At 42.7% G+C, this 7,514-nt stretch overlaps 1 non-coding gene across 1 annotated transcript; it reads left to right on the top strand.

Moving 5' to 3' along the window:
* Positions 1 to 5,698: 5,698 nt before the first annotated feature.
* Positions 5,699 to 5,801, top strand: LOC127485025 (U6 spliceosomal RNA). Its single transcript, XR_007912229.1, has one exon. It is a non-coding gene; the product is annotated as a U6 spliceosomal RNA (small nuclear RNA).
* The last annotated feature ends 1,713 nt before the right edge of the window (positions 5,802 to 7,514 follow it).

The raw sequence follows: 7,514 nt of genomic DNA, 5'->3' as shown, positions 1-7,514 counted from the left end.
TATTCCCATATCAGAGTGCCAGTTCAAGTCTCAACTACTCTGCTTCTGATCCGGCTTCCTGCGAATGAGCCTGGGAAGGCAGCAGATGTCCCAAGTGCTTGGACCCCTGCACCCATGTAGGAGATCCAGATGGAATTCCTGGCTCCTTGCTCAGCCTGACCCAGTCCTGGACATTGTAGCCATTTGAGGAGTCAACCAGCGGATGGAAGATATTCTCATTTTCTCTCTCTCTCTCTCTCTCTCTCTCTCTCTCTCTCTCTCTCTCTCCCCCTCACTGTGCTTTTCAAATAAGCAAAGCTTTTTAAAATATTAAATATTACACAGTATGAAGGATGAAGGGGAGCGGGTCCAGATTGGAGGCAGAAACATCAAATTAGAAACTATCACAGTAATTTAGATTGGAAACTATCCCAGTAGGTTTTTGTTTTTGTTTTTGTTTTTGTTTTTGTTTTTGTTTTTTTTTGACAGGCAGTGTGGACAGTGAGAGAGAGAGAGAAAGGTCTTCCTTTTGCCGTTGGTTCACCCTCCAATGGCCGCCACGGCTGGTGCGCTGTGGCCGGCGCACCGCGCTGATCCGATGGCAGGAGCAAGGTGCTTCTCCTGGTCTCCCATGGGGTGCAGGGCCCAAGCACTTGGGCCATCCTCCACTGCCTTCCCGGGCCACAGCAGAGAGCTGGCCTGGAAGAGGGGCAACCGGGACAGAATCCGGCATCCCGACCGGGACTAGAACCCCGTGTGCTGGCGCTGCAAGGCGGAGGATTAGCCTAGTGAGCCGCGGCACCGGCTCCCAGTAGTTCTGATATGAAGTGATGTGAGTTTGAACTAAAGCAGTGGAAATACAACCAAGTGGTTGAATTTGAAATATATATTTAGGAGATAAAAATCAATAGGACTTGCTGGTGGATTGGGGTCTAAGAGCTAAGGGGAGGAAGTGATTCCAGGATGAGTCCACAGTTTCTTGCTTAGGTAACTGTTACATAATGGTGTCACCAAATAATACCAGAAATTTAGAAGCAGGATCATGTTTAAGGGGTAATATGATGAGTCCCACTTTGGACATGGGCATAGGGTGTCTGTGGCACATCCAGATGGAAGACAGATTTGTATATTAATTTATAGCTTGAGGATGAGGATGGGAATACAGAATAGGTCACCAGAATAGTAACATAGCTGAAAGTCAGAGAGTGGGTACCACAGAGAATATATTAGGTGGTTTTGGTAGACTCTTTCAGCTCCAAAATTAAGAATCCTTCATGATTCCTCTTTTATTTTCCTTCCCTTTAATAAAATCTGCTACAGAAGTGGAAGGGATAACTTTTTAGGAAGGAACTGAGTGATAAAAATGGCATGATTATGGATCATAAACTGAAGAGCATTCTGGGTAGAAAGAGAACATAGGCATCACCCCCACATTGCCTGCCCAGTCAAGATGATTCACTGATTCCCTACCCTGTCTCTCAGTCTTTGAAAACTTCATTCTTTTGCTGCTATCCTTTCAGGAGCCCTCTATAGCTTTTAGCTTGAATTAAGGGAATCATAATTGTGGTGAGATTGTGAAATAAAGTGAGAGAAAGGAGAAAAAAGGAAAAAGAAAACAAAAGGGAATATAGGCACACACACACACACACACACACACACAAGCAGGTTTAAGATCTTTAGATAGTCAGTCGGCTATTGGCACAAATGTACAAAGCTCCAATCAGGCCATCTAGATCTTGGTGTTAATCCAGACAAGACTGTCCCTACCATTGGCTTGGAAAGTTGGCACCAGATGTTGCTACCTAGAAGCTCATATCTGGGGTTGCCAGTGCAGTGGCTTGGGAACTATGTTTTGAAGGCCATGTGCACAGCTTCTCTGCTCTGCCTCCAAAGGGAGGAAATTCACTTGGCTGGTTTTCGGAAACACTCTCTAGGAGGAATGTGAAGCAGGTTTCTAATCTTGCCCTGCTTAGACATAAATTAAGGTCTTGTTTGTTCAGAATGACTACCGCCCCATCCTGCCAGAAACTCCACTGTATCTCCAGGGCGTGCAACCTCTATTTATTAGGTTATTTTGTTGGCCAGGGGTTCACACTGTGCTTTGTTCTCAGTGCTCTGCCGCTCCCAAGGACTGGCTGCCGAGCAAACCAGACGGTGACCCCTGATTCATTTTTCCATCAATTCTATTCCTATCTCTTCGTTGTCCTTGGATGGTGTGACCAAGCACCTCAGAGCAGATGCTGAGAGCCTTGTGTACTACTCCAGAGTGACAAGCTCCTCCCAGGCCCTGGAGACACACAGGGAATCCAGCTGCAAGGCCTCTCCCCTTGGTCACACCCAGCAATGGTAGTACAGTTGGGGACATGGAGCTCTGAAACTCAGGCTCCACTTGGCTGCTTTGAGCATCAGTAAGGCTGGCTCTGTTTGAAGGCAGAGTAGACAACTATCGAAAAGGATTTTTGAGGGGGAACCAAAAGACCTCTTTTATCTTAAAACATCTGTACTCACCTATCTACATTCCAACATACCTGGAGTCACTTCTTTTGATTAAGGAGCTAAGTCTCCAAAAATTCCCCCAGAGACAAACTAATATAGGGAGAGGGCCCACAACTAGGCATTGAATTACCCAGTTTCTAGCCCCAACTGTGCTGCACGACCTTGGGCAAGTCCCTTCCCTTCTCTGGGCCTCAGTTTACTCAATATACTATACAAAGAGGGAATCGTATGAGATCATCTCAAAACCCCCTTCTGGGGGCCAGGCTTCTGGCTCAGTGGGTCAAGCCACAAGTGCAATGCTGGCATCCTGTATCAGAGCTCAAGTAGAAATTCTGGCTGTTCTGCTTCCTTTCCACCTTCCTGATAATGTGCCTGGGAAGGCAGTAGAAGATAGCCCAAGCCCCTGCCACCTGTGTGGGAGACCAGGCTAGAATTCTTGGCTTCTGGCTTCTGGCTTCAGTCTGGCCCAGCCCTGGATGTTGTAACCATTTGGGCATTGAACCAGCAAGTGAAAGAAAGATATCTCTCTTTCTCTCTTCTCCTCTCTCTCTCCTCTTTCTCCCTCTCTCCCTCTCTCCCCTCTCTCTTTCTGTAATTCTACCTTTCAAGTAGATAAATAAATAAATATAATAAATAAATAAAAATAATAAAGTCCCTTCTGAATATAACATTCTATGTGACTATGGTTCAATTTCAGTCTTTTCCTTTGCAGAGTTTACCATTTAATTTCCCATTATTCACTCATCTATTTGTTTGAATTGGCTAGTTATGCCATCTGGAAAAGAGAAAGCCAGCAACATGGCTTGGTCACATACTCGTGGACATCCTACAGGCACAGAAAGCCTTCATGAAAACAAATACTGGCAAGACAGACAGATGAGAAATGGCTCATTCTCCTACACACTTTGTCTCACCTCTATCCCACTCCCTCTGGATCTCCCACTACTGAACATGTCAGACAGGAAAAGGTAAAAGCCAGCTAGAAAGTAGAGGAAGCACATTTAGGAAGGTTAAGATTTCTAAGTTGAGTTGAACAAGAGCAAATCCTACATGAACTGTTTTCTAATGACATCTACGTTGACTTCCCAGGTACAGCAGCCACAGGGCACCATATAGTGGGAGGTAAAAAGGTGACCTTCTCTAAAAGGGAGGTCAGGTTCACATTCATAAGCCTACAAATGCAGCCTCTAGAGGGTCTCTTTTCTCAGATAAGAAGGAAAAGCTAGAACCTAGAATCCCAGTTGCTCTACCTGGCTTTCTCAGGATAACCTCACAGAAAGGACCCTGTAACAATAATGGTAGCTAACATTTATTAACACTTACTATGTGACAGCAATAGTCCAAATGCTACATATAAATTGAAATAATTCTTATAAAAATCTTATCAGATGATTACTATTATAATCCCCATTTCACAAATGAGGAAAGTAAAGCAAAGAGGTTAGGTAAGTTGATGGAGGTCATAGCCTGGAAAAGGTAGGCCTAAGACAAAGCCAGGATCTGGCTCCAGATCTTGTTTCCTTAGTTCAACTAAAGGAGGGTAAGCACCCTCTCAAATGACACAGATCAGAGCTGGGAGGATCCTTAGGGACTATCATAGGCCTTTCCTTCATTTTATACATGAGGGAACCAAGACTCTGAGAAAGTAAGGAATTTACTCAGTGCTACACAGTGAGCAAGTCAAAGGATAACAGAACCAGAACCAGAGCCCTGGTCTGCTTACACCCAAGCCAGTGCTCTTTCCACAACTGCCTATGATATTTTATATTGGGTCTCTTCCTTGAATTGTCTTTTCTATCATCTTACCCTGCTGACGTTGCCAGCTTGATCATTCCTGCACCCTATCCAACAGGATTGTAGAGGGGTAACCATCTTTGTAGTTCAAGTCATTATCTTCACCTTCCAAAATATAAGTGAGACAAGACATGGCTCCAATCAAGCATTTTCCAAATGATTAGATCTCTAAATACCAATATCACCTCTGTGGGGGTTACTGATGGAATACAAAACCAATGTTTTCCAATAATAAAGACATCAACACCCAACCACACCAAGGCCCTGGCCTACTGAGAAGATGAGTGTTCAATGATGAGGACTGCCTTCTGCTCAGACAGATCCATGGAGTTAAATATGAACTTTTTAAGGGTCATTTGGGGAAACGAATACCTACCTAGCTGGAAAAATTCTGCCCGATTCATTGAGAAGTGATGAGTAGAACTTGTGAAAGTGGAAAATGGAGCTGGACAGTGGGCTATGGAGGAAGTGGGGCTAGCCTGGTTTATAATGCCACCAATGTGTGCTAGTCAGTGGCAAGAAGATAGACAGCATAGCTTCCCCCAAGGTGTAGACTACTCTTCTGTCAATATTCACAGCTAGCTGCATCAAGATATTAGATTTCACAAAGACATTCTCCCCATTCCAGGCCCCCACTCTACCCCTCCAGTGGGTGTGGGAAACAAATGGCTCTAGTATGAATGGAAAGTCTTAAAAGACTCTAGTGTGGCTGAGCCTTCAACCTACATGAGACACTTTGTCCATTATCCAATTCCTTTATGGGCCCCTAGGCTGAGCACATAGAGCTTGGTGAGGCAGGGCATGACTGCATGACTATCTCCCCCTGAGTATGAGATACAAATTCAAGAAAGACAGGATGGTGAGATATGGAGGGTAACCCTTTCTGCAAAGGGGAGGAGAGTAGTCCCAAGAGGCTGGCTGATGTCCCGGGACAGCATGAGTGCCCCTTCTGATGTGTTCAGACTTCGTACTGCATAGGCTTGGCCCCAAACCTTCCTATGATAAGAGGAATGAATGGTTGATTCTGAAGCAAGTGTAAGGTGAAATGCAAATAATGCTCACCTCACTCACTTACTTGTTCATTTATCCAGACAACCGTAAATGTGTGCTTACTACATACAAAGTATCATGGAAAATAGAAATATAAAAGATGGGTAGCTGACTGTCCAAAAACCCACAACCATTAAGAGGTCATGACTTACACACATTCCCAAACACCACCCAGTTGTACATGGAAAAGGCCTTTAAATTATATAAATAAGAGAATCACAGTCTCCTGACTTGAAGAATCTTTAGAAAGGACCATCTAGTACAACCTCTTATTGTACAATACACAAACCAAGAGAAGGAAAAAGTATTCTCAAGGTTGCACAGGCAGGTAATAACAGAGTTGACCTTTCTCAAAGAACTCAAAAATTACTGTGTTTTCATGCTCACTTTGGAGCACATATACTAAAAGTAGAATGATACAGAGATAAGCATGGTTTCTGTGCACGGATGACATACAATTTCACAAAGCATCTCATATATTTTGTATACATGCATTGGGATATAATAGTGTACCCCCATAAATACATACAATATTATTTTGTATCTACTAATTATTTTCAATTACTATGGTTTGATATGACATGTCAAGACAAAACTTCACAGGGGGTTTGTGATAGGATGTAAAGAATAGTTAGGATTTTCTACAAAATTGTATTTTCAAAAACTTCTAACATATAGACAGGGTTATCTACATAATTTGTGGTGTACAGCAAAAAAATGAAAATGAGAGAGTCCTTATCCAAAAAGCAGGAGTGCTGCCAGTGCTGTGGCTCAGCAGGTTAAACCATGTCTGCAGTGCCAGCATCCCATATGAACGCCGATTCAAGGCCCAGCTGCTCCACTTCCAATCCAACTCCCTGCTAATGCGCCTGGGAAAGCAGTAGAGGATGGCCCAAGTGCTTGGGCCTTTGCACCCCCATGGGAGACCCAGAAGAAGATCCTGGCTCCTGGCTTTGGCTCAGTCCAGACCTGGCTGTTGTGGCCATTTGGGGAGTGAATCAGTGATGGAAGATATCTCTCTCTCTCTCTCTCTCTCTCTAACACTGCCATTCAGACAGAGAGATACATAGATACATAAAGCAAGCAGGGGGAAAGTACTGCTAGAACTACTAAGATAAGAGGAGTTTTCATTCTTCTGTGCATTCATGTACTCCTACTTCTCTCTCTCTCTCTCTCTCTCTCTCTCTCTCTCTCTCATATTTTCTATTTGCTGTTTAATGTTGTTATTCTAAGTTAAAAATAATTTAAAATTTAAATTCTTAGCAGGATTTTTTACTATTCAACTTTATAGTGTGCAATGTAAGTTTTAAAATCAAATCTAAGAGCATTTAACTAATAGGCAGAATCACCAAAATGACACAATTCATACTTTGCAACTCATACATGCATATGTATTTGTGTTTACCAGAATTGAGGGATTGTTGCATAAAATTACCTCAATTGTTTCCTATTTGATACATGCACATTCCTTTTTGATATGCATACATTCCGCCAACCATCTCTACCTTTGGTTTACAGATGAGTAAAAATGACTGAAATGAAAAGGACTATGGGTTGCCTTATTTTTCCCTTTATTTCTGTACCATCATGTAACTGATATTGGTTAACAATTACAGGGAAATAGCATGAGTAAGGAAAAGAATAATAGGGTTTCCTTGTTGTTCGTGTTTCTTAGAATACCAATGCCTTCTTCTTTTGCATGCAAAGCAAGTTGTAGTTTATATAGAAAGTGTAGTGTCTTGGGATTGCCAGTACCCCTGCTTAGTCATACACATAACTCATTTACCTTGTCCTCCAATTGAGTATTGCTGAACTTCCACACTTTATGGGTCCACTTGAATTCTGTTTTCATGGAGCATCACAAAAACTATACATACAAGGGGTGGCAAAGAACTAATAGACACATAATATGTGTATCTATGCTACTCATGTTCATGATCCATTATCCCACTGGACATTGAACATAAGTTCAAAGGCAAAATTGTTAAGAATTCCAAAAGAGTGGCAGTAGAGCATTAAACCAAGCACTTGGTTCTTCTGTATATGGGGCCCTGTATGTTTACACAGGTCACACACCCATGAAATTGACCCTGCACTGAGAGGGCCTCAAAAGTGCATAGAAATGCATATTATCCTTTCATTCCATTTTCCATCAACTTTAGCTTTCAACTTTAATATCCCATTAACTTTTCATT

This window comes from Oryctolagus cuniculus, chromosome X (assembly GCF_051225735.1).
Source record: "Oryctolagus cuniculus isolate XC-2025 breed Fujian yellow rabbit chromosome X, ASM5122573v1, whole genome shotgun sequence".
Lineage (NCBI taxonomy): Eukaryota > Metazoa > Chordata > Mammalia > Lagomorpha > Leporidae > Oryctolagus > Oryctolagus cuniculus.
Note: the sequence above shows the minus strand (reverse complement) of the source record. Positions and strands in the feature narration are given on the sequence as shown.